The sequence below is a fragment of the Geotrypetes seraphini genome, chromosome 14, assembly GCF_902459505.1.
Source record: "Geotrypetes seraphini chromosome 14, aGeoSer1.1, whole genome shotgun sequence".
Taxonomy (NCBI): Eukaryota; Metazoa; Chordata; class Amphibia; order Gymnophiona; family Dermophiidae; genus Geotrypetes; species Geotrypetes seraphini.
The window spans coordinates 34,422,934-34,450,407 of NC_047097.1; the positions used below are offsets into that span (position 1 = coordinate 34,422,934).

At 43.3% G+C, this 27,474-nt stretch overlaps 1 long non-coding RNA gene across 1 annotated transcript in view; it reads left to right on the top strand.

Moving 5' to 3' along the window:
• The first annotated feature begins 23,484 nt into the window (after positions 1 to 23,484).
• LOC117348374 overlaps positions 23,485 to 27,474 on the top strand; it is an 873,172-nt gene continuing 869,182 nt past the window's right edge. The window contains exon 1 of the long non-coding RNA XR_004536973.1: positions 23,485 to 23,646. This is a non-coding gene — a long non-coding RNA (uncharacterized LOC117348374). The remainder of the gene's footprint in view (positions 23,647 to 27,474) is intronic.

Here is a 27,474-nt window from a genome sequence, read left to right on the forward strand (position 1 = left end):
CTGTAAAGTTGCCGTCAGGTTTCTTTAGGCGCCCAATACCGCTTGTGTTCTTCTTCCTGTCGCTAACGTATTTGAAAAAGGATTTCTCCCCTTTCTTTACCTGCCTTGCTATGTTTTCTTCCATCCGGAATTTGGCCTCTCTGACTTGCTTTTTAACTTCTCTAGATTTGGCCAGATAAGTTTCTTTAGCTGCCGATTGTTGTGATTGTTTGTAGGTAACGAAAGCTTTCTTCTTGTGCTTTACTAGTTCTGAGATCTCCACGGAGAACCACAGAGATCTATTTTTCCTGTGTCGTTTGCTCACGGTTTTTATGTACATGTTGGTTGCTTCTTGTAGGGTAGATTTCAGAGCCGACCATGGAACCTCTACACTGTCCGTCGTGTTTTGGTTTTGCAGCTCTTTGTAGACATAGTCCCCCATGCCCTGAAAGTTAATTCCTTTAAAATTTAGGACCTTAGTTGATGTATTTGACCTAGTGGTACCTTTCTTGAGATGGAACAACACCATGTTGTGGTCGCTGGAGGCCAAGGTGTCACCCACCGATACCTCTGTGACACTGTCTCCGTTGGTGAACAACAGATCCAGGATTGTCTGATTCCTGGTGGATTCTAAAACCATCTGTTTGAGGCATGCTCCTCGCATGGAGGCTAGTAGCCTCTTGCTGCTGCTGGTTGTAGCCGCTGGTTTGTTCCAGTCCACATCTCCCATTAGCACTGTATCTCCACACAGTGTGATTGTCTCAATATCTTCCATTAGTTCATCGTCTGCATCCTACTTTTGTTTTGGTGGTCTGTATACACCACCAAGATACAGGCATTTGTTATTGCCCCTGGCAAGGTTCACCCAGAGGAATTCTCCCGTATACTTGATGTCTGTGATTTTAGTAACCTTGATGTCATCTCTTATGTACAGAGCTACCCCTCTGCCTGATTTGCCTTCTCTGTCGCGATGGAGTAAGTTATATCCTGGTATGACCATATCCCATCCGTGGGACTCCGAGAGCCAAAGAGTGTGTGGAGACCCATCTCAAAAGGAGAAACAGTGAATGAACAGACCCTGTCCAGTTCAGACCCTGTGTGGAAGGTATCAGCTTAGTGGGAAAGATACAGTGGTCCCGGACTTGTGGAGAGAGGGTGGGGCCCAGGAGTGTTTCACCGTGTGTATGAAAGAGCGGAGTGAAGAGATTGGGAATTACTATGGAAATGATTCAAAAGTGACTTTTATGTTAAAATTGTTTGGCAGTACCAATTTTAATATTCCACACTTGAAGAAGTTGCAAATAATTTCCACATTGACCCTTCAATCAAATTTAATTAAAAGTTTTAGTTATCAATTGCACCTTGTTTTCAGCTTGATTCTTGATAGGCAATTAAGTAAAGGACTGAGTGAGTGTGATTGAGCCCTGGGATTGTGATCCTCTAGCCTACGCCCAGCTCAAGAGACTTTTAAAAGAACAGCCCCATAGAAAAAAATCTTTTGTTTTGTGAGCCCTGGTGGTAGGTGTCCAACCCCCAGAGCTGGCCAGAGCCTGTAGGACCAGGGCTACACAAGTATATCTCACCTCGTGTAAGTCCCTAATACAAGCAGTCACATACCAGACATCAAAACTCCTTTTGGAAGTAATGTACACCCTCTTAAATCACAGGTCAGGAACTCTGGGTGCAGCTAGAGACTCATCATTTATACTTATCCCCCAAAATCCAAGCAACCTTTAGAAGCCACCTCTATTATTTGCGACAACTAGTTTGTTTCTCTCCATACATCAAGAAGAAAGTTTTGTCATTGTGGTTCTCGCCATGATAACATCAAGGCTGGATTACTGTAATGTGCTCTACAATAGTCTGAGCACAGAGTTTCACCAGCTCCAATTGATTCAGAATACCACAGCATGACTGATAGAAGACTGTAAGTAACATAATCACATCACTCCATTTCTACAAAATTTCACTGGCTCACACAGGGCTAAATTTAAAATTATAAGAGGCATGTTTAATTATTTTCTATACCACTTTAAATCAAAGTGGATACAAAAGTGCAGTATGGTTTTGCACTTATCATGAGTTATCTGCAAAACTGAACACACAATAAGTTCAAAGTCTTTGTGGGAAATGCAAGAGCCGGGTCCAGTATCTGCCTTGGTTTACTGCACAGGGCAAAACTATACCACATGGCACTGTGTTCCATGCAGTGCAGCCTTTGCTGAGATAAATAATCTACAAGTCTTATGCCACAGTGGCATTTTTCCTACATCTAATTCCCCAATGCCAACCCCCATCTGATCCTCCTAACATCCAATTTCCCATTCCAACACTCCCTTGATCCAATTTCCTGATCCCACAACCCTCTCAATTACATCCCTCAATTTCTCCAATAGCGTCCCCCCTCTTATCCCCTCAACCTTCTTCCAAATCAATAAAATTCAATAGTCCCCTCCCCTGACTGAAAGTCCTGCCCATATTTCCTATGCAAACCCATTATCCCCAATCCCCCTGGCTCCCTCATCACTCCCAGGCCCTACCTGGAATTGGTTGTTGGTGGGACAGTGCAGGGGAGGGAATGGTCCTCCTCTGCTTCTGACTGCTGGCTCTCAAATTGACTGATAAGATCCCTAGTGGTAGTCTCACAGCACTACCACTAGGGGTCAGCCTTAGAAGATTGTATTTGATTGAACTATATATGATAGGCATGGCAACAAATTTTCTACTGACCTGGTTGTGATACTTTTGTTCAATCATGAAGGAATGTAACCTGCAGAGAGTGGAGGAGTGGCTCTGGCCACCTTGTTGGGCAGATTGGATGAGTCCTGCAGGTCTTCATTAGCCATCATTGTTACTATGTATATTATTTGTCTATAATATATTCCACCTCTGCTAAAACTTGTGATCTTCAGCTTCGCTTTGGACACAATTTCTATACCGTTTCCACTGATCTCTTACCAGCATTTTAGTAACAGTGTACGTGAGCTTCATGCCAGATATTTAGACAGATTCTTGATAAAGGCACAGATGCCAAAAACTGCCAGTGTCGAGTGTATGAGCCTTTGTGGCACATTTATCAATAAAGTGACTTCAGATAACCTTCCCCCAAATTACCCACCTTAACACCTTCCAATTAAACAAATACCATAAATAGATTGTAACCTACCCTCTCTAACTGCATTCCATATGTATTTTTCATACAGTTCTTCACTGTCAGTTTAATTTCCATCCTATAAGTTCACATAGAATTTTTCTTTTTTCAACCATCTTTATTTTCTCTTCTTTATTAATTTCCAGGTACTTTAGTTAGATTGTGAGCCTTCGGGACAGTAAGGGAATTTTTTAAGTATCTTCTTACTTCTCATTTATAATCTTAATGTATATTTTCTACAAACCGCTTAGAACCTAACGGATGTAGCGGTATATAAGAAATAAATTACATTACATTACATTACATTACACCCCTGACTGATTATTTGACATCTCATCCTCATGACTCCTCTGCTGTGCGTTTTCTGCTCTCGTCGTTGATGCCCGACCTTGGCTTCCGATTCAGGGTCTTTATTAGCCATCATTGCTACTGTGTGTATTATTTGTCTATATATTCCACCTCTGCTAACAACCTACACTGTCTATTAAGATGCTTTAATTGTATTTGTGTTGACTTTGTAAGAAGCATACTCTACCATTTTTAGATTGAATCAGGTTGGGCAGACTAGATGGACCATTCGGGTCTTTATCTGCCATCATCTACTATGTTACTATGTTACCATAATCTATATTGCTATTTGAATATTTGTAATGTCTGATGCCTATATCCTCCTTATTCTTGCTGTAAACTATCTTACAGAAATTATGATCAAAAAGGCAATAAAAAAATCCTAATTGATACATTAATAAATAAGCATTCAGTGGCAAGTGCTACCAATATATAGATTGTTAGTCATATTCAATCACCATCTATAATGCTATAGACTAGATTCTATACATGGCGTCTAAAAAAAAATCAGTGTCCAAAATATAGCACTTAACATTATTCTATAAATGGTGCTCAAATTTAGGTGCTGTTAATAGAATAGTGCGTGGTGCCAGGAACCACGCCTATCTTAGGTGTGGCCATTTACATCAACCGCAATGCAAATCTTCATGCCTAAATTAAGTGCAGATCCCCCTTATTTATTTTTTTAAATTTATATACCACTTATATTCTAAGTGGTTTACATTCAGGTACTTTATCATATTTTCCTATCTGTCCCAGTGGGCTCAAATTCTATCTAGTGTACCTGGGGCAATGAGGGGATTAAGTGACTTGCCCAAGGTCACAAGGAGCAGTGAGGGATTTGAACCCATAGCCTCAGAGTGCTGAGGCTGTAGTTCTAACCCCTGTGCCACACAGTCTAACCCCTGCACTACACACTCTGCACGTGTAAATAGCAGAAACGCTCCTGAGCCACCCACAACCCTCCCATAACCTGGTGGTTAGAGCTATAGCCTCAGCATCCTGAAGTTGTGGGTTCAAACCCCATGCTGCTCCTTGTGACCCAGGGCTAAATCGATTAACGTGCGCTAATCCGTTAGCGCATCTTAGTAAAAGAGGGCCATAGATTCTTTTCTTTTTTCTTTCTTCTCTTTTCTTTCCTATGGTCTTTGGAGTACTGTTACTGTTCTAACATTTACATGTGACCTTTTTTATGGTCCCTGTTTTGGTTTCTGAGCTTGTTGCTCGGATTACGGTTATTGACTTGCTACTCTTATACTTAGAATTTTGCCCATTTGATATGGTCTGTATATTTCCTGCAACCATAATTGTAGTTGTTATTCAAGCTATGTATTTGGCATGAGTATGTCAACTGATAATTCAGTATGTATTATGTTCTCTTTATAAAAATTATTTGAAATTTTTTTTAAAAAGTTGATTTTTCTTAAACTTAAAATCATAAGGCTCTGACTTATTCAATATGTTTTGGGGAGTTAATTGAGCCACATCAAATGTTTTAATGCAGCTAAAATAAAAGCACTTTAAGCATTTATACAACTGAACAAAAACACCCAGTTGGTTTTATAAATACAGAATTTTTTTTAAAAACGGTAGTGAATTTAGAAGGCAGAGCACACAAAGGGACTGATTTATAAAGGATTTTCTCAAGCAGTCACAGCATAAGAGAGTCCCAAAGAAAATCTATAGGTACAGCTGAAACTAACTGAAGTTTATAAGCGGTAAGCAGGTTGCCAATATCCTTGTATCAGCTGTCGTTTGGAGTAATGTCGATATGTGTTAGTGGGAGTAAGAAACACATTTCAAGTTTATTAGATTTTTATATACCACCTATCAAGATTATCTAAGCGGTTTTACAATCAGGTACTCAAGCATTTTCTCTATCTGTCCCGGTGGGAAAGGGGAATGTATATGGAGCATCAAATAGCAACCCTCGCAACCCCCCCCCCAAAAAAAACAAAACAACAACCCAACAACCTACAATGCTTTCTTTGTCCTAGAGTATTTGAACAAATAACAAGACCGCAAAACAACACTTTAAAATATACCAGAGCTCCTTTTAACCAGACGGGGTTGGAACCAAGCATTTTCAAGATAAAATGGCCATTGAAATAATGGGGATTCCCACTGTATAGGTGCCTGTCCTCAACATCTTTCTCCTTTCCCTCCACATAGCCTGCCCTGATTCTTCTCCCCTCCATCTCGCAGCCTGACTGGGCTCAGCCCCCTCATGACCTAACTTGATCCCAAAGGCAAGAGGCGCCACAGTCCCAGCTCCTCCCTAACCGTCCTGTGTTGGAGGATAGTGATAACGATAGAAAGTGGTGCCAGTAAGGAGATGTAAGCCCACTTTTGCTCCCTTTTTCTGAGCTCTGTGGACACCAAGCTGCAAGAGGATGATTTATCGCTGAACATTTGGAGTTTCCCAGCAATAGAAATCTGGACAAAAGAAGCTTTACGGTGTTTGGTCAATATTGCACAGCCTCACATTAAACATATGCTATCTCTGAACTGTAATGTTTTGTGCTTAAGTTCAGTTTAAGAGTTGGAGCACCCAATATCTGCCTCAGTTAATTTTGGCTGAACTTCTACACCATAGCCTTGAAAGGAAATTCCTCCCCCTCCCCCTCTCCCTCCCCCAAGAGAAAGCCTGGTCTGTAGGAGAATGTGTTCATTGAGAGGAAAGTTGGGAGAGAACGAGGAAGAAATATGTGTTCTGTGATGTACTTGGGTACACTTCCAGTCATGGACCATTCTGAAACTGGGATACCCCCCCTTACATGTCTCCTATCTACTTATCCATCAGTTTTCTCTCCATCTCATCTTCCTTCTGCTCTCTTTGCACTGCTCTACCTAAGCCAAGCTGTCCTAGTCAACAATAGCAGTGCAGGCTATGTAGTCTGTAATAGTTACAGCTCTGCCTTTTTCCCTGTTGCTGCTGCTACCTCTTCTGAAAAGGGAATATGCCAATAGGAGGTGGCAGTTGCCATCAGAAGAAAAGCAACACTATAACCCTTACAGACTCTGTGACCCGTGCTGCTTCCTAATGCTCCCAGCACTCACCCTATGAGCCATTCCAAAAGCGAAAGAAGGGGAAGTCGAAGTAACTACTCCATGTTTTGGTGTAACTCTACTTCCCGTGACATCACTTCCTCCATGCTGGCATGGCCAAGTCTGAAAAACCTAGGGTAAAGTTAAGCAGCTGCTACAGGGGCATTTTGGACACTTGCTACTGCCCCCAATTTGATCCTCACTGCATTTAATAGAGCTACTCCTGCTCCAGCACCCCCACTCAGGTTGACACCCAAGATCCCTCCCATTTCCCATGGCAAGCCACTGCAGGGATTTTGAATCTTTAAATTCTGCGGCATCACTCCTCTCCTCAAGTCACGTCATTGGCTCCTTATCAAGCTCTACATACAGTTCAGACTCCTCTTATTGACTTACATGTGCATTCATTCTGCAGCTCCTTATACTCCTGCTCAGAAACACCATTTATCGAGCAAGTCTCTCTTATCCGTACCCTTCTTCTCTACTGCCAACTCCAGTCTATGTTCCTACTCTCTTGCTGCACCATATGCCTGGAACAGGCTACCTGAGACAGTAGTACATCAAGCTCCATCCCTGGTAGTATTCAAATCCAGGCCAAAAGCCTACTTTTTTTAAAGGTTACTTTTAACCCCTAATTCCCACTTGCTTGTAAAGCACCCATACCTTAGAAACTCCCTGATCCCCTACTTGTCCTGTTTGTTTGATTAGATTGTAAGTTCTACAGAGTAGGGACTGTATCTTGAATTATTTAATGTACAGCACTGCATACATTTAGCAGCGCTATAGAAATGATGAGTAGTGTAACTGTGAAGAACTGTGAAGAAATAAATTAAATTTAAGATTTTTCCTGAAAGGGCCAGAGTATATAGGAAATACTTAACACTGAGGGCTTTACTTGCAGCAAACAGGCACAACTGTAGCCATTTTTGAGACTAATTAAAGGATGACTGCACTTTGTAATGTTTAGAGTTCAAGATGAACTATGAAAGGCAGTGGCTGTGTTACTGCATTTGGAACCATTGTTGTCGCTGTTAGGTGCCATCGACTTGTGCTTCAGTTCCAGTGACTTGACGAATTGTGGATCTGAAAAGAAAATCAGTCCTCCAGCGTCATCCCCATGGTTGTTTTCAATGTGTCCATCCATCTGATTGCAGGTCGCCTTGTTCGCCTGGTTCCATCGATCTTCCCAAACATAGCTAAATGGTTTACAATAGGCATAAGATAAGAAAAATATAGTAAAATAAATTTATTTTTATTTATTTTTTTAATGTCCTTCTCCAGTGATCTCTCTCTTCTGAAGGTGTGACCAAAATAAGACAGTTGTAACTTTATCATTTGAGCTTCGAGTGACATAGCCAGTTTGATCTCTTCCAGAATCGATTGGTTAGTTCTGGCGATCCACAGCATGCCTAAAATACTTCTCCAGCACCAAAGCTCAAATGAGTCAATCTTCTCTCTCTCTTGTTTCCATAACTGACCACTGTATTTTGCATCTGTAACTGACCGCTTAGAAAACAAGTACGTGGACAAGTCTGATCTTCGTTTGGAGTGTTATTTCCTTGCCTTTGAATACTTTATTAAGAGCCTTCATTGAAGAGCGACCAAAGTGCTATTCTATAGAGTATTTCCTCCCTGCTAGTTGCTTCTTTGATTACAAAAGAACCCAGGAGATTTAAATAACTGATGGGACATATAGAGTCAGGACTAGCATGAAGTGCAGGAGTTTACAGTCAATAAAGGTTTAGGTGGCTTGGTAAGCCTTATCATGTGGAATATTGTAGAGTTTATATTGCAAATGAAGGACAAGGGTAACTCTGTTAAAGCTTGCCTCATGGGGACCACCATCTTTTATAAGATTAGTAGGTGGGAAGGCCTTACAAAGGATTAAAGAGTAAAGAAAATAACAGAAGGCTGGTAGTACAAATGAGGACTGGAGGAGGCTAATTACACCTATTATTGTATTTACCATTTCAATTTAGCTTGTACCTTTTCAGTAGTAACTTAAGGCAAGTTATAGTGAGGTCATACTCTGTTCCCAAAGGACAATCTAAGTTTGTACCTGAGATAATAAAGGGTTAAGGGCTAGATGCACTAAAGTCAGCAATCGTCGCTAAACCTGTTTTCACAGCTTTAGCGATGATTGCTTTTACCGTCTCAATTTCACAAAATGGCTCAAAGCGTGTTTTTCCTTTCGATTGCCCATTTCCTGATATGGCTATGTAAATTAGTTAAAACCCCATGCAAAGTAGCCAAGCAATTGATGCACTAACATCGCTTGGCTATTGGAAAAAACCAACAGGTCTGCCTGGGGGTTTCCCCCCCCCCCATTTTTTTCAATGGCAGAGATATTTTGCATGTGTTACACGCACAAAATATCTGTTCCATAAAAAAAGAAAAGAAAAAAAGTTCCCCACTGCCAATGACAGCCCTCCCCAATGACTCCCCCCCCCCATGAACTGGCACGGCGACCCCATCATGGCAGCGAAAATGGCAGGAGGGATGCCTACTCCCTCCTGCCTGATCAAATACCCCCACACCATACCCCATCCAGTCCTGGACCCCTGTGCCACTGACCCCTCCAACCATCCCCTACTCTACCCACTACCTCCTGAAAAAAAAAGCAAGAGGGATGCCCACTTACTCCTGCCACTGAATGCTCCCCTGAACCCTCCCCCCCCCCCGTACCTTTGGTAGACATTTGGAGCTGGAGGGAAGCATGGTTCATCTAGCTCCGAGACCCACATGTGGAAAATGATGAGTCTTTCCCTCTCCGGTGCACTATGTGATGCAAGGGAAGGAGCCTATGTCTCTGATTGGTTCAGACACCCAAAGCTCTTTTGGTCACTCAGCCCTGATTCTGTATAAGGCACCTGAAAAATTGGCACCTGTATGTTGCATAACTTTAAGGAGTACCCATTTAGGTCAGCTAAAACCAGGCCCAAATGCCTGCACCTACGTTGTATGTGGATTTGCTGTATTCTATAACAATGTGTATAATTTTTTGGGAAACACCCATGACCACCTCTGGTATTTCCACTTTTCAAATTTGCACACTGCTCCTTGTGATCTTGGGCAAGTCACTTAATCCCTCCATTGCCCCAGGTACATTAGATAAATTGTGAGCCCTCCAGGACAGGGAAAAATGCTTGAGTCCCTGAATAAATACATGTAAACTGTTCTGCGCTCCTCTGGGAGAACGGTATAGAAAATGGAATAAAGAAATAAAATTGGAGCATACTTTTTATAGAATCACTAGTGTTTAAGCCCGTTACATTAACGGGTGCTAGAATATATGCCTGTCTGTCTTTCTTTATTTATGTCTTTCTCCCTGCTCCTGTCTCTTTCTTCCTTTCTTTCTGTCTCTCTCCCTCCTGCTATTTTTCTCTCTCTCTCCCTGGCACCCTTTGTCTGTCTGTCTGTCTTTCTTTCTGTCTGTTTCTCTCCCTGGCCTCCTTTGTCTGTCTGTATTTCTTTCTGTCTCTCCCCCCCCCCCCCCACACACACACTTTCCTTTGCAGAAGCAGCAGCGGTATTTCTCTTCCCCTCCAGGTCCCTGTGAAGTAGTAGCAGCATTTTCCCCCACCCCCCATTCCCTTCTCTTACTGTGAGCTGTCCTGCTCCGTTCGGCCCCTCCCCCTTCCCTTCCCGCGGGCTAGCCTGCAAGTTTCCAAAGTACTGGCGGCTCTTCTCACGATCCCCGTGGTGGCTGATCCTCCTCTAAAGAGCAGCCTGCGATGGTGTCCGGCTTTAGCGAACCTCGCAGGCCGCTCTCCAACTCGGTAGCACGTTCCCTCTGACGCGATCCCGTACTAAAGCCGGACACCATCGCAGGCTGCTCTTTAGAGGAGGATCAGCAGCAGCAGCGGCGGCGGTGGCAACGGCGAGTTAGGGCGGGAGATGTGTTCCCTGCTGTGGACGCGCAGGGAGAGAGCTTGCCTGGCTTCCATGGCGAGTGAGGGCGGGAGAAGGGGAGTGGCCAAAATGTTCCCTGCCGCCGGATTGGCTGCCACGGATCAGAAATCACAGCGGCAGGGATCACGAAATTTCAAGAGCGCATGCGCGCTCTAGGGTTTTATTATATAGGATGCTTTCTGAGCTGTGCGTGTCATTTTTAATTTGTGCCACTTATGATGTGTTAATTGCCAATTACCGGCATCAATTAGGGTAATCGATTAAGTTGTGCACAATCTTCGGCTATCTGCACCAATGCGCTGCTGCTCTTCTGCTCACGTTTTGGAGAAGATGATGGAAGTCCTAAGTGACAAGATCAGAGGTGCCTATGAAGCTACAGTAGATTATTTGGGGTTGTCTTCCTAGCCATGTTCGTTGAACTTTCAATGTAAGTGAAGTAGTAGCAGAAAACAAAAGTGTGAACCACAGTCCGGCAGTAGCAGGTGGTGGTACTTTAGTAGGGGTAATTGCACTGGAAAATGATTAAGCTGTTCCAAGACAGATACGATGACACAAAGAAGATAGGGAATCTCATTCAGGGCTCACCCTGGGAACCTGTCCACTGAGGGAAATGGAAAGATACTTTATATTCAGTTGAATTCAACCAGCCACGAGCCATTTTTAGATACAGGGTTGGGTCAGCATGTTCATGCTTTCAGTTCCAGAAGGTGAGGAAAATTATCTTGCGGTGGAAAGGATCCATCAAGTTTAAAAACAGCAATTTAGGATCGGTTCTGCATCACTTGCTGGAACCGTAGTGTGGAGGACACATAAATATGCCAAATCGGGGTTTAGAAATTTGATAGATTCATGAACTGTGAAATGGGAGAACAATATTAGCAATGATATTTCATTATCTTTTCATGACAAGAGAAAAGCCCATACAGAGTGATCAGCAAAAGAATTATATGGACTTTAGGGCATTCATTCATAATGTTGGTCATGAAAAATAGTAGCAGGTGAAGTAGCTAGGATGTAGGGGAATGAAATGGAACCAGCTCATCTCCACTTTTTGGGAAATGACTAGAGAAGAGTTCAAGCTGGTCATTAACATTATTCACTTGGGGGAGGGGGGAAGCAAGCTGATCTCAGAGACAAGCATATGTTTTCTCTGGATGAATTCCACCTCACAAATAATATTGGAACTGCTATCAACAACTGAAGAATTAATACAGGAGGGTCAGTTCCTAGTAACATAGTAAATGATGGCAGATAAAGACCTGAATGGTCCATCCAGCCTACCCATAAGTTATACTCATTAAAAATACATGATTTGATTAACTTGTCTCTTCTTTGATATTTCTGGGTGGTAGACTGTAAAGTCTGGCATTGTCCTAGGTTCCAAATGCTGAAGTTGCCGTACAAGCTCACTCCAGCCTATCCAACCATCCCGTTGTTTGCAGGACATCTACCGTACTTCTTTTGGTTCAGACCTCTTACCATTTTTGTTGCCTTCCTCTAGACCGCTTCAAGTATTTTTATATCCTTCGCCAGATACGTCTTCCAAAACTGAACACAATACTCCAAGTGCGGCCTCACCAATGACCTATTCGGGGGTTATTGGTATTTTTCTGGCAGTTAGAGATGGGCTGCCATTTGCATTTTGGATGCGATTTAGCATTTTTATCTATCGTGGCTCAACCAGAACGGTCTGCCTTAATTCGCTCCCTCTGTCTCATCTTTTGGGACTAGATATTCTCTATCACAATCAACCTTATTTCCATGTGTTGCCTGACTAACACGGGTTTTCATTCACCCCTTTGCATTTATATATTACTACTAGTCTTATAGCCCATTACATTGACGGGTGCTAGAATATATGTCTGTCTGTCTTTCTTTCTTTCTGTCTCTCTCCCTCCCGCTGTCTGTCTTTCTTTCTATCTCTCTTTCTGTCTCTCTCTTCGAAGGAATTAACAAAAAGCCTTTGACAAGGTACCCCATGAACGCCTACTTCGGAAACTAAAGAACTATGGGGTGGAAGGAGACGTACACAGATGGATCAGGAACTGGTTGGCAGGCAGAAAGCAGAGGGTAGGAGTGAAGGGCCACCACTCGGAATGGAGGAAGGTCACGAGTGGTGTTCCGCAGGGGTCGGTGCTTGGACCGCTGCTATTCAATGTATGTATAAATGATCTAGAAACGGGAACGAAGAGCGAAGTAATAAAATTCGCAGATGACACCAAGTTATTTAATGGGGCTATGACTAAAGAGGACTGCGAAGATTTACAAAGGGACCTGAACAAACTAGGGGAGTGGGCGATGAGATGGCAGATGAAGTTCAATGTAGAGAAATGTAAAGTCCTACACGTAGGAAACAGAAACCCGAGGTACAGCTACACGATGGGAGGGCTGTTACTGAGTGAGAGTTCCCAAGAAAGGGACTTGGGGGTAATAGTGGACATGACAATGAAGCCGTCGGCACAATGCGCAGTGGCTGCTAAGAAAGCGAATAGAATGCTAGGAATAATCAAGAAGGGTATTACAAGCAGAACGAAAGAAGTTATCCTGCCATTGTATCGGGCGATGGTGCGCCTGCCGTACCTAAAGAAGGATATAGCAATACTCAAGAGGTTTCAGAAGAGAGCGACACATTTGATAAAGGGTATGGAAAACCTTTCATACACTGAGAAACTGGAAAAATTGGGGCTCTTTTCCCTGGAGAAGCGGAGACTTAGAGGGGATATGATAGAGACTTATAAGATCACGAAGGGCATAGAGAAGTGGAGAGGGACAGATTCTTCAAACTTTCGACAACTACAAGAACGAGAGGGCATTCAGAAAAATTAAATGGGGACAAATTTAGAACCAATGCTAAGAAGTTCTTCTTCACTCAAGGGGTGGTGGAAATCTGGAACGCGCTTCTAGAGGGAGTGATAGGACAGGGTATTGGAGTTCAAGAAGGGATTGGACAATTTTCTGAAGGTAAAGGGGATAGAAGGGTATAGATAGAGGGCTACTATACAGGTCCTGGACCTGATAGGCCGCCGCATGAGCGGACTGCTGGGCATGATGGACCCAGCAGAGGCATGGCTTATGTTCTTATGATATGTTCATTAGCAGACTTAGGGCTCCTTTAACTAAGCCGCGTCAGGGCTTTAACATGTGGAATAATGCATGCTAAATTGCTGCCCGCGCTAGACCTTAATGCCAGCATTGAGCTGGCGTTACTTCTAGCCACGTAGAGTGGGCTTAGCATGTGCTAAAATGCTGTGTGCGCTAAAAACGCTAACGCAGCTTAGTAAAAGGAGCCCTTAGACATTTATATGTTTTTATAGGACCCTGGTTGTCAAATACCAAAACACGGACTATGTCGGGTCCATGCCACAGACTTTTTACTGTGTATTATCTGGATGTATCAAACACATGCATCGCTTTTACTTGTGAAGATTTTTATATTTGAACAATGAATTGGTTATTGAGATCATCGTTCCACAGTTTTTCTTTGCTTTTGATTTACTAATAATGGTGCACTCTGTTCTACAAATGATGCACACCCTTATTGGCACCATGTCTACCCTAATCCTGCCCCAAATCCCTTCCCTGAATACACCCCCTTGAAATTTAGATGCACTGCAGACTAACACCATAGAAAACCATCTAAAATACGTGTTTTGAAAATGGCAATTGTACGTTTTTGCAAACAAAGCAGCCAAATGCTACTTTATGCCATTTTTAAAATTATTTTTCTCTTTTGAAAATGAGCTCAATTGGGTGCACTCTTTAAGCCAAGTGTGCCCTCTTTATAGATACCCAATTCTATAAAAAGTGCCAAAAAATGCATACACTCAAATTGAATGCAGAATTTAATTCAATAACAAGCTAATTAGTGCTGATAATTGGCATTTTAACAAACAATTATTGTTGTTATTTAGAATCAAGAGTCACGCATTGTGACAGGGAAGTCCCTGTCACAATGTCACTAAAGTACCTAACTTTAGTCTAATTAATGATTTTATTTTATTGTTTTAATTTATATACTACTTCAGAAAATCACTGAAGACTCGTCTCTTTAACACCATTTGAGTTCTCTTCCATTGACAATTCTGTATCCCTGAAAGTTCTTTCTCTTCCCATTACCCCCCTTACCCCCATTGCATGTATATTGTTGTAAAGCTCTCTTATTCTCATTGCATGCATCTTCTTGTAAACTGTCCCGAACCCATGTATCCTGTTGTAAGCCGCTCTGTACTTCTGTATCCTGCTGTAATCATTTGTTGCTTGTTGCAAACATCTCGTATTCATTCTCATTGCATGTATCTTCTTACAAACCGCTCTGAAGTCACGTATCTTGTTGTAATCGCTCTAAACTTATGTATCTTGTTGTAAACATATGTTTCTTGTTGTAATCGTCACATACTCTCATTGCATGAATCTTGTTGTAAACCGCTTTGAACTTATGGTATAGCGTTATATAAGAAATAAAATTATTATTATTATTATTATTATTAAATAGTAATCAGGTACTCTTAAATATTTTCCCTATCTGTCCCAGCAGGCTCACAATTTAACTAAGGAACTGGGGCAATGGAGGGTCTTTAAGGCCCAAATTCTGTAACCAGCGTCTAATGTTAGGCACCTATTTTGGAGGCACCAAACTAGATAGGCGCTTATCTAAATTGAACAACAAACCCAATTAAGCTTTTTAATCAGCACTAATTGAAACATAGGCACCTATCAAGAAAGAGTGATTCTGTAACAAGGCGCCTCTAAAAATTTAGGTGGCCTTCAAAAAAAATAGGCGCTATGTATGTTAGGTGTGGGCGTGGCTTCGTGTTATGCGCCATGTTACAGAGTTGCGGCTAGAGCTGGCCTATTTATTGGGCGCCTGCAAAATAGGTGCCCAAATAGGTGCCGGTCAGTGCGATTCACTACACAGCACCCAATTGTACTTGAATCGCGCTGAACGGTGCCTATATCAGCGCCGAACTTTTGGGCGCTTCTTATAGAATTTGCCCCTAAGTGACTTGCCCAGTGTCACAAGGAGCGGAAAAAAGGATTATAAGAGTGGTGTTTCACAGCTAATGGTAAATTTTTCCAAATAAGAACTGTGGAAATGGGCACCTAATTTGGAATACGGGCATCTGTGCCTAGATTTATGTACGCTTTTCTTGGTGCAAATGGCTGCACCCAAATTTAGCCTCAGTTCCTGGGCATAAGCACTATATAAAATGTGCCAAACTTTAAGGCCCTCTTTTACAAAGGCGTGCTAAGCGTTTTAGCATGGATTTAGCGCGCATTAAATCAACACATGCGCTAACCACTAACGCATCCATAGGATAACATGCATGCATTAGCGTTTAGCGCATGTTTAGCGCTCGCTAATATTTAGCGTGCGCTATAAAGCTTATCACACCTTTGTAAAAGAGGGGATATGTGTGGCTTTTTGAATAACGCTTTTTTTAGCATCGATTTTATGGGCTCCATATATAGAATGTAGCCCCCCCAAATGTGTAATATGATGTTAAAGTCCCTTAGAAACAGGCCAACTCAAGATCAAAAAGATCCTAGCTTACTAGTATCGGGGATGAAGACTATAAATTTCAAGTGCCCTTGGCCAGTTACCAGAACTAATCTTGGTTATGTGGCCTACATACGGGCTATCATTGATAAAAGACTCCCCCACTATATGAATATTATTTGCATTAATAGTTTTATTATTGAAACGACTTGTTTATCCTTAATATGGGAGGAGTGTTAGGGGGCGGCGTTTGGGTAGGCTCTGGGCAGGCTTAGACTTAGACGAACCGCAGGGATAATCAAATGTTTTGGCAGATGTCCTGGACGGAACTTATACGTTTTAAGTTAGATCTGTTTTAAAAGGGTTTAAGTGTTGTAAAGGTACCCAAAGGGACCACATAACCACTGCAGTGATAAAGACCCCCTACACACTTCTCCTGAGCTCACTGATCCCCTCAAATCCAACAAAAATCTGAATACAGAAGTACATACCTGTCTTCAGAACAGCAGCACCTGTTATAGGAAAGCATAGTAGACCTACACATAGATATTTTAAATAGCCTAGTGGGTGGGCTTGTAAACCTAGAGAGGAGTAGCAAGTCCCATAAGCCACTCTAACCACTACATTTATAGTGGAAAGTGTGAGCCCATCAAAACACACCCAGAACCTATGGTTCCGCCATATTGGTGACACCTGAAGATATAAGGGCTATTGGGGTGGTAGACAGGTGGATACTGTAGGTTTTGGAAGAATTTTGGAGGGATCACCATACACTAAAAGAGGATTCTGGTGAAATATGTACCTGGCACCATTTATGTGAAGTTCACAGCAGTGACCTCTAAGGTGCCTTACTGCCATGTTGGGATGTCTGCATGACCACTCCATTAAGATGCTGGTCCCTTCCGTGTTCAAATGAGCTTGATTTGGACATTTTGAACATGGACGTTTTTGTATTTGAAAATGGTCGAAAATGTTGGACATCCTAAAGGTCAAAATGTCTTAATAGGTCATTCCCCTCCCCCCCCCAAAAAAAAAAAAACAACTCCCCACAACATTTTGATGTTTAGCGGTTTCAAAAATGGATGTTTCCCCACATTTGGACGTCTTGCGGGATATGTCCAAAGTTGGACTTAGATGCACTATCAAAAAAGGCCTTCCAACTATCCTTTTCAAAAGGAGTACATTTGTGATGACCTTCATTTTAGAATAAAATAAAAAGCCAAGAAAATGTGCTAGGGGCAGCAACTCACCAACCCAAAAGGGCATCTGCTAAAACTAAGGGCATAGCCAGGATTCAGTTTGAGGGGGGAGGGGGACAGGGGTGGACTAGGGAGAAATGAATGGCTTGGATTGTGTTTAAAGAAAATCCTTGTTAACGTATGGAAAAGTAGCTTGTTCAACCAATCATGTAACATGCAACTATGTATAAACAAACTAATAGCAGCTAATTTTTATGCCAAGATCTCAAACACCCAAGACACTACTTGTTTTGTGTCCTTGCTGGGGTTACATGTTCATCATCGGTCTTGTTAATTTTTTTAATGCAGGCTATACCCTAATGCAGAGCTCCTCGAGATCTACTGGCAGGCCAGGTTTTCAGGATATCCACAATGAATATGCATGACAGAGATTTGTCTGCACTGCTTTCTTGGTGTGTAAATCTCTCTCTCATGCATATTTATTGTGGATATCCTGAAAACCTGGCCTGCCAGTAGATCTCGAGGACCAGACTTGGGCAGCCCTGCCCTAATGCATCTATGTGGTGCTGTAAATAATTTAAGGAAGAGCTCTTCTGATGATGAACACGTCACCCCAGCAAGGACACGAAACAAGTACAAGTAGTGCCTTGGGCATTTGAGGTCTTGGTATAAAAATTAGCTGCTATAGTGTGTTCTGAGGAGTGTGTGGCGCAGTGGTTGGATCTACAGCCTCAGCACCCTGGGGTTGTGGGTTCAAACCCCGCACTGCTCCTTGTGACTCTGGGCAAGTCACTCAGTCCTCTATAGCCCCAGGTACGTTAGATAGATTGTGAGCCCACCGGGACAGATAGGGAAAATGCTTGAGTACCTGATTGTAAAAACTGCTTAGATAACCTTGATAAGCGGTATATCTAATCTAATCTAATCTAAACCTTAAGTTTATATACCGCATCATGAGAATGGAGCTTGACACGGTTTACAAGAACTTAAAATAGTGGGTAGAGAAGAAGAAAAAGGATTACATGAACTTATGTGTAGAAGGGGGGAGAAAAAGGGGGGGAAGGATAGAGCTACAATTTGCTGAAAAGCCAGGTTTTCAGTTGTTTGCGGAATAACTGAAGGGAGCTCAGGTTCCGCAGCGGGGTGGTGAGGTCGTTTCAAAGACCTGTGATTTTGAAGAGAAGGGATTTTCCCAGTTTGCCTGAATAGTGGATGCCGCGTGGAGAGGGGAAGGCTAGTTTAAGCCTTTGGGCAGTTCTGGAGGAGTTGGGACTGGAGGAGTTGAAAGACAGTGGGATAAGAGGAGGCAGGATTCCGTGAATGATCTTGAAAGTCAGGCAGGAACATTTGAAATGGATTTTGGAGATTATTGGGAGCCAATGAAGTTTGGCAAGGAGTAGGGAGGCATGGTCAGACTTGCGTTTTGAGAAGATCAGTTTGGCTGCAGTATTCTGGATTAGCTGGAGTCTTAGAATACTTTTTTTTGATAGATTTAAGTAGATGGCGTTGCAGTAATCTAGTTTGGAGAGGATGATGGATTGGACAAGGATGGCAAAATGTTGTTGGCTGAAGTAGGATCTAGCTTTCCTCAGCATGTGAAGGCTGAAAAAGCATGATTTTGCCAAGGAGTTGAGGTGGTCATTGAGGGAGAGAGAGGAATCGATAGTGATACCAAGGACCTTGCATGAGAACTCGAGCTGTAGTGTATCGCCTGTGGGTAGTGTGAAAAGTGTGGGCAGGTGTTCGAATTTTGGGCCGAGCCAGAGTAGTTTTGTTTTAGATTCGTTTAGTTTCATCTATACCGAGAGGGACCAGGCACGGAGTCTCATTATGCAAGCTGTAATGTTTTCGTGGAGGTTGGTGAGGTTCTGGTCAGTCTCAAGGAGGACAAGGATGTCATCTGCATAAGTGTAGATTGTTTCCAGAGGGGATAGTTGAAAGAGTTTCAGGGAGGACATGTAGATGTTAAAGAGAATAGGGGAAAGGGGTGATCCTTGAGGGACACCGCAAGATGGAGTCCAAGGAGTGGACATGGTGCCATTTGTGTTGACGGTGTAGGAACGGGAGCGTAAGAAGTTTGAGAACCACATTAGGACGGTGGAGTCGATTCCAATCTCGGAAAGTTGGTAAAGTAGTATGTCATGATGGACGACATCAAAAGCAGCGGAAAGATCGAATTGTAGTAGGACAGCGAATTTGTTACGTGAGTGTAGTTGTTGTACCTTTGAAATTAGGGAAACTAGGAGGGATTCAGTGCTAAAGCAGGGTCTGAAGCCATGTTGGTAGGGGTGAAGAATGGAGAATCTCTCGAGATAGGAGGAGAGCTGGGTAGCAACTATGGTTTCTAGAAGTTTGGTAAGTAGAGGGATATTTGCTATGGGACGGTAGTTTGATGGTAGGGAGGGGTCGAGATCGGCTTTTTTCAGAATAGGTGACAAGGCAATGTGGCCCATTTTTGTGGAGAACAAGCCTGATAGTAGAGCAGAGTTAATGAGTCTCGTAAGGGAGGAGATGGCCTGTGCAGGAATGTTTTCATAAAGGTGGGATGGGAAAGGATCTAAGATGCATTTGCAGGATTTCAGTCTGAGGCAGAGTTTAGAGATCTGGGGTTCAGATATGGGTTCAAATGTCGTCCAGGATCTATCTGCTGGGATAGGGTTTGAGTCATTGGGAGGAAGAGAATTGTAAGAGACTGCTGAGGGGAAAGAGCTCCTTATGGTGGAAATCTTTTCATTGAAAAATTTGGCTAAGTCGTTTGCGGAAGGAGGGGAGAGGGGAGAGGTGGAGTCGTTTTTTGAGGTTAAGTTTCGCCAGATGTAGAACAGAGTACTATTTTGATTTTTTGATCTGGTGATTTTATCTCCATAGAAATTCTTTCTTGCTTTTTTTAGTAGTGTTATAGCACTTGATGTTGTCTCGCCAGGATTGTTTGTCTGAGGGGGATTTCGATTTTTTCCATTTCCGTTCCAGGGCTCGACAATTCTGTTTTAGTTCCCTGTGATATGGAAGGTACCAGGGGGCTTTGTGGGAGTGGGAGATAGATTTTGTAGATAAAGGGGCCAGAGCGTGGTAGGTAGTCCCGGAAAGGGTAACCCAATTATGCCAGTTGGACTCTGGGCCTGTGTGTTTAGGAGAAGGGGGAAGTTGGTTAAGAAATTGGGTCCAGAACAATTCGCTCGTGATTTTTTTGCGGTAGGTGATAGATTTTGTGGGCCGGGGTGGAGTACCTAGATGAGACATGAAGATGGGGAGACAGAAAGAGCCTAGAAGGTGGTCAGACCACGGGACAAGGTCCCAGCGGGCCTCTTCGGCAGAAGTTTTGTGCTCAGTCAGGTCGAGGAAGCTGATGATGTCTAGTTTATGTCCTTTATCATGGGTAGGTGTGGGTGGAGGAGTGGTGAAGCCAAGGGAGGTGAGGAAGTCTTTAAATTCAGTTGTGTCCATGCTGGTGTTATCGTCAAGGTGGAGGTTAATATCTCCTATGATCAGTAGTCTCTGGAATTTTAGGAAGACTCTTGTTATAGTCTCTAGGACAAGTTCAGAGGATTTATTCCAGGTGATAGGAGGGCGGTAGAGAAGCAAGATGCCTAGTGGGTGGGGTTGGAGTTCGTCTTTAACTGAAGCTAGAAAGAATTCTAGAGAGGTATGGCTGCCCTTATCAAATCCTAATAAACTTGAAACTTGAAACTTTATACATAGTTGCATGTTAAAGAAAATCCTTGACACCTGGCGCTCTATGGCTGGATGATGGGGAAAAAGAGAACACTGCTAAGAATTATAACCCCCTTTTATTAAGCTACAGTAGAGGTTTCTACTACTACTACTACTACTAATTTTATTTCTTATATACCGCCAAAGCCGTAATAGTTTGAGGCAGTTTACAATAAATAAGGGCTGGACAATCAGCGAATGGGTACAATCAGCAGATACAGATACAATTAATATATGTAAGCATGGAACAGGTACAATATAAGGGGTCAAATGTACAGTGAGCGGGAAGCAAGGTAAGAAAAAAGAGAACTTAGGGGGCAAGGGTCACGTAAGGGGTCTTAGGCTACAAATCGGTTAAATAGGTTAGTTTTTAATAATTTTCTGAAGTTTAGGTAGGATGAGGAACGTGAGATAATATTGCTCAGCCAATCATTTAGATGACCTGCTTGGAAGGCTAGAGTTCTGTTCAGGTATCTTTTGTAACGGCAGGCCTTTAGAGTTGGATGGCTGAAGAGATGAGCTCTGCGAGTGGGTCTGGATGGACAATCTAAGGTAAAATGGGGAACCAAGTATAAGGGGGCCGAACCATGAATGGATTTGAAACAGAGACAGGCAAACTTGAACAGCACTCTTGCTTCCAGGGGCAGCCAGTGGAGCTTTTGGTAGTAGGGAGTTATGTGTTCCCATTTTTTTAGCCCAAAGATCAGTCGAATTGCTGAATTTTGGATGATACGTAGTCTTTGAATGGTTTTTTTTTATGGATCCCAAGTAGATAATGTTGCAGTAGTCGAGTAAGCTCAGGATGGAGGATTGCACCAGTAAACGGAATGAGGATGCATCAAAGTATTTTCTGATGGTTCTTAGTTTCCATAAGGCGGAGAAGCATTTTCTGACTAGTAAGTCGGTGTGAGGTTCAAAGGTGAGGTTGCGGTCTAGCGTCACTCCTAGAATTTTTATGGAATCTGTGATGGGAAAGACTTGACCGTTCAAGGAGATTGTTGAGTCTTTGATTTTGTCGTTTGGACTAGCCAGGAAGAATTTGGTTTTATCTGAGTTGAGTTTCAATTTGAAGTCGGACATCCATAGTTCGATTTGCTTAAGGATAGATGCCAGGTGACTTTTTCTCTCAGGAGTTACGCTGGTTAGGGGAAAGACTATGGTAATGTCGTCAATGTAGAATTTGATTTTCAGGCTTTGCAATAGGTTCCCTAGTGCAGCCAGGTAGATGTTGAACAGAGTGGGGGACAGGGGAGAGCCCTGCGGGACTCCACATGCGTTTACCCAGCTGAAGGAATGTGTATTGTCACTGTAAACTTGGTATGATCTTTTACTTAGGAAACCCTGGCCCGGAGTGCTAAATACTCCAGTGCTCATAGGAATTCTATGTGTGTTGGAGCAGCGTTGGAACATTTAGCGCCCTGGGCTGCGGTAGAAACCTCTAGAATGGCTTAGTATAAGGAGGGTGGGGTGGATAATTAGTAATAAGGGTGGAAGGTAATGCCAGCTGGGTGGTGAATGTTGCAAGTTTCGGTTATAGCTAAATGTGCCATATAAATGATTATTTGGATTTATCTCACACTTTTTAAATAGTAGCTCAAGGTAAGAAGATAACATAAGAACTTAAGAATAGCCATACTGGGTCAGACCCAAAGTCCATCTAGCTCAGTATTCTATTTCCAACAGTGGTCAATTCAGGTCACAGTCTGGTGAGTTAGATTCAGGTGCTTTGGGTATTTCTCTTGTCTTTGAAGGGCAATGTAGGGTTAAGTGAGTTGACTAAGATCACGAGGAGCAGCAGGGAGGCTTGAACCGGCTCCCCTGATTGCCAGCCTGGCGCTCTAACACATTCTACACTTCTCCCTCTGTATTTGTGGTTTCAGTAATCGCGGTTTCGATTATTCATGTTTTTTTAGCTTGCTGCCTCCTCCCCCCCCCAAAAAAAAATTACATCAGCTTCAATAGAGAAATCGCTGATGCCAAGCGTTTACAGGGAAAAATGGCCAATTCCCGGCACTTTCTTTGCCGTGTTTTGCCTCTCCTTCGGGAGCAGGCCAGGTCTCCCCGCCAGGTTATTCACGGTTTCACCACATTCACGAAGGTTTTTAATAGAAAACCACAAATAACATGCGAAAAGTTATTCGCAAGTCTGTCAATCCCTTATCGCAGCGAATACGGAGGGAGATGTGCATAATGGTAATGGAAGAATCTGGGATGAGGGGTTTTGAAAGGGGAAAAGATGCAAGGGATGCAGCCCGAGGATATTGCGTAGAGCCAGCAGTACAGGCTGTTGACATCACTGGCAGCTATGGGGAAACCTGGGAGGGTGGAGGGGGGGTAACAGCAACATCACAAAACTGCCCCGTGCAGCTGACGATGGCAATTCGTACAAGGAACTGAAGCCCTGCAGTTGTTGTGGGATGCTGCAAAGGTCTTTTATTCAATATATCCTACTTCACGAAATCCGGGGTGCCCGGACCTACGGATGTAGCCCCCTCACGGCTCGCATCCCATTTTCTGCTCTCTGCTCTCTCTTTCACCCTCTCCTCTCTCTACCATAGAGTTGCACTGAAATAAAGATAGAGGGAGTCTAAGAGCTCGCCATCTCCGAGCAGTCTACAGTGAGAAAAACATGGAGTCTGTTCCAGCAGTCCCTGACCCAGCCAGGGAGCCGGGCAGCGACGTCTCTGAGGCAGCCGCTAGCGCCAGGGATGCCCTGACCAGTCTGGAACCTCTGCGGAAAGGCAAGCAGCCGGCCGGGGTCCGCAGGCAGAGCCACTCCAGTAGCAGCAGCAGCAGCAGAGGTAAAGCAGGCTGATGGGGGGAGGTGGCAGGGATCCAGCTTTTAAACCACAGGCAATAGAACCGGGGATTGGAGCTGTCAGAGGAAGAACAAAAGCTCCCCCGCCCCCTAATAAATTATCCCAGAAACTTTGGAAGCTTTCTTTTGTTTAACTTCCCTGAAGCAGAAGGGGGAGAATGAGATCTGAACTGCTTGTTGTGCTTTCATGTTTATTTCCTCTTCTGCCTTTGAAGAAAAAAAAAAAAAAATCTGAAAGTGCTCCCGAAATAATTTAATTAATCCAAAAAAGAGCTGGAGCTTTAGGATGAAAGGAGAGGAAGTTTTTAGAGTTCCTAGTCATTTTTTTTTTTTTTTTTTTTTGCTGATGACATTTTATAATATAATGGAATGTTTGGGAGGTTTTATAGTTTTTATGTATTTCTTTTACTTTGATCACTAGTGGACTTTGTCCGTTTTAGGCGATTTAATGTGGATGATGATCTTTGCAACTGCTGGCTCACTGCCCTGAAGGTGCAACTTCATGCTCTGCTGATTGATTTAATGCTTTGCTTTATTTTGTCTCTTCCATAACTTAATTTCAAGAAATATTGGTCTAATGTATTCAACAGCGAGTAACTGTTCAGCGCCGGCGATTTTCCGATGCGTTTAAGTTCACTGAGACTGAGAGTTGAATAGATTTTAAGCATTTCCCTAAAACTGTGCATGGTTTCCCCCCATGTCATTTTGCTTCCCCCCCACCCCAACTATGCTTTTATAGTATAAGGGTGAGGGATATCTCAAATTCGGACATTTCATTCATTCTTTTCCGAGCTAATGGTTTAAATGCATGTACTGTAGTATGCAAGACAGAAAGAAAAGCTACAGCTTTAATTACGGTTATAAATTATTTATAAATCATTGCTGTCATTCACTGAAAGCCCATCTTCGGGAATCACTTCAAGAGGGGGGAGGGCATTCAACGAGGAACAGCCCGGTCTTCTATAAGGAAATGCTATTCTTGGAAAACTCTCTGAATGTCTTGGGGGGGGGAGCTAAATTAAAGGGTTTGGGGGGTGTCACGTTGAGTCTGGAGAGCAATCTGTCATAGATGATCATTTGCAATAAGAATATGGCTGATCATGTGTAGCCTGTTTTACAGTATTTTACCTTGCTGGCCACACCCCCTTGCCAGACAGCATCCATTCAGGAAACCCAAATACAGTAAAAGGCATCAAGATGACACATGCCAAACACATATTAATCATCATCATCATAGGCTTATGAAGATGTAGGGACTGGTTTTATTTCTTATATTCATTTGGACCAAAAAAAAAAAAAACATTTGAATGGAAAGAATATATCTAGAATCTGAGAGGCAAGGTATGGAACTGAAAGCCCCTTTTGGAACTGGTGTTTGATCGGAAGCTCTGCAGACAACTCTCTCACTGTGTTTGCTGGGATTTTTCGAAGGTCTATTAGATTTGTCTGATTGGCGGAATGCATCTTAGTTCTGGTGCTCAGGGAAATACTGGCAGCTGCTGCTTCAGGTGTCTCTCTTATGCAATTAGTGGCTGTGACCTCTAAAGATGATCATTGGGTGGCAGGATGCAAACCAAAGGGAAGGAGCTGCAATTGGCTGTCTTGCAGGATGCAAAATGCAAATATAAAACTGTAGGGTCATATCAGTGTCTGAAGTAGCAAAGGCAACCCTGTATTTATGACGGTGATCATTTGTGATAGCCTAACCCAGGGGTAGGGAACTCCAGTCCTCAAAAGCCGTATTCCAGTCGGGTTTTCAGGATTTCCCCAATGAATCTGCACGAGATCTATTTGCATGCACTGCTTTCAATGCATATTCATTGGGGAAATCCTGAAAACCTGACTGGAATACGGCTCTCGAGGACCGGGGTTCCCTATCCCTGGCCTAACCTGCTCGAACTTCTTGTATCTTTCTGTGTAATATTAAACACGGCCCCCTGACACATATAGTTCAGAGAACTAAAAAGAAAGAAAGGAAAATAAGGTGATACCAATATATTGGACTAAATACATTTTAGATATTTTCAGAGGCAGAGCTCTGAAGAAGAAGGTTCTTCCTTTAAAACCTTATAAACCCCCTCCTTTACAAAGCTGCGCTAGTGGGTTTTTTGTTTGTTTTTTCAAAATAGTTTATTAAACGATAAAGTCCAAACAGAGCAGCTGATACAGCATTTTCAGTATACAGAAAGAAAACAACAAACCACCCAAACGGGCGGAGACCGGTAGAGTCCAGGTTGGGTTCTTATACTCAGACTCTGACAAACCCCACCTAACAGTAGAATCCCCCCCACCCCTCCATCCAGCCACCCCACCCCCACCCCGGTCCCACCCTTAACCCACTGGCAACACGGATACCATTGGCTTCCGCCACCGGTTGATTACTTGGCTTTTAATCAGAGGGGGTAGAGCAGTGGTTCCCAAACCTGTCCTGGAGGACCCCCCAGGCCAGTCGGGTTTTCAAGATAGCCCTAATGAATATGCATGACAGAGATTTGCATATAATGGAGATGCCAGGAATGCAGATCTGCTCCATGCATATTCATTAGGGCTATCTTGAAAACCCGACTGGCCTGGGGGTCCTCCGGGACAGGTTTGGGAAACACTGGGGTAAAGTATCCAAATAAGGCGCCCAAACGGGCAAGATCTTACTACGATGACGAGAAAACCGAGCTGACAGGGATTCCCAGACCATTAGAAGATGGAATAAGTGTTTTTAGTGCCGGCCGTGCTGGTAACAGCTCGGATGCTCATTGGAGGTCTGTGAGGTTTGGAACTGTTACCGAGGTGGCAGGCGCTAAAAACGCTAGCACGACTTTGTAAAGGAGGGGTAAAATGTGTTAAGTCCAATAGGAAAACGAGCTAAGAGGGTGGTTTGAAAAGTTTGGTAAAAAAGCAAGTTAAACAAGGTAGTCTCCATCGAAGGCTCCTTTTACTAAGGTGTGCTAGCGTTTTTAGTGTGCGCTGAAGATTAGCGCGTGCAAACCCCACGCTAAATGAAAAATACTAACACAAGCTCTATGGAGGCGTTAGCATTTAGCGCAGGGGTGCCCAATAGGTCAATTGCGATAGACTCACTTTGCCTTGGCGATCTACTAGGCCGATCAGCCTTCCTCTCCCCGACGTCAATTCTGCCGTTGGAGAGGAAGTTCAGGCCAGCCAATCGCTGCCTCTCTGGGCGGGAACTTCCTCTCTGACGGCAGAATTGACATCGGGGAGAGGAATGCTGATCGGCCCAACGCAGGGAAGCAGGGAGAGCTTGGGGCAGCAGCGGCTTTGGGGCCTGTTCCCCGATGGTGGCGGCAGTGGCTTGGGGGAGGGCAGGGAGAAAGAAAGAAAGGGGGCAGGCAGGGAGACAGAAAGAAAGAAGGGAAACAGAGAAAAAGAAAGGGGGCATGAAGAGAGAAAAAAGAAAAGGCAGGGAAAGAGGAAGAAAAAGTTAGGGGAGGGAATGAGCTGTGGAGGAGAGGAAGCATACAGGCTGAAAGAAGGGAAGAAATATTGGATGCACAGTCTGAAGAAGAAAGTGCAACCAGAGACTCATAAAATCACCAGACAACAAAGATAGGAAAAATGATTTTATTTTCAATTTAGTGATCAAAATGTGTCTGAATTTATATCTGCTGTCTATATTTTGCACTATGGCCCCCTTTTACAAAACTGCAATAGCGGTTTTTAGCGCACGGAGCCTATGAGCGTCGAAAGCAGCACTGGGCATTCAGCGCAGCTCCCTGCGTTAAAAACTGCTATTTTTGTATGGTTGTTACTGAGGTGACAGTGCATAGAATCATCTGCCTTGACCTCTTTGAAAAAC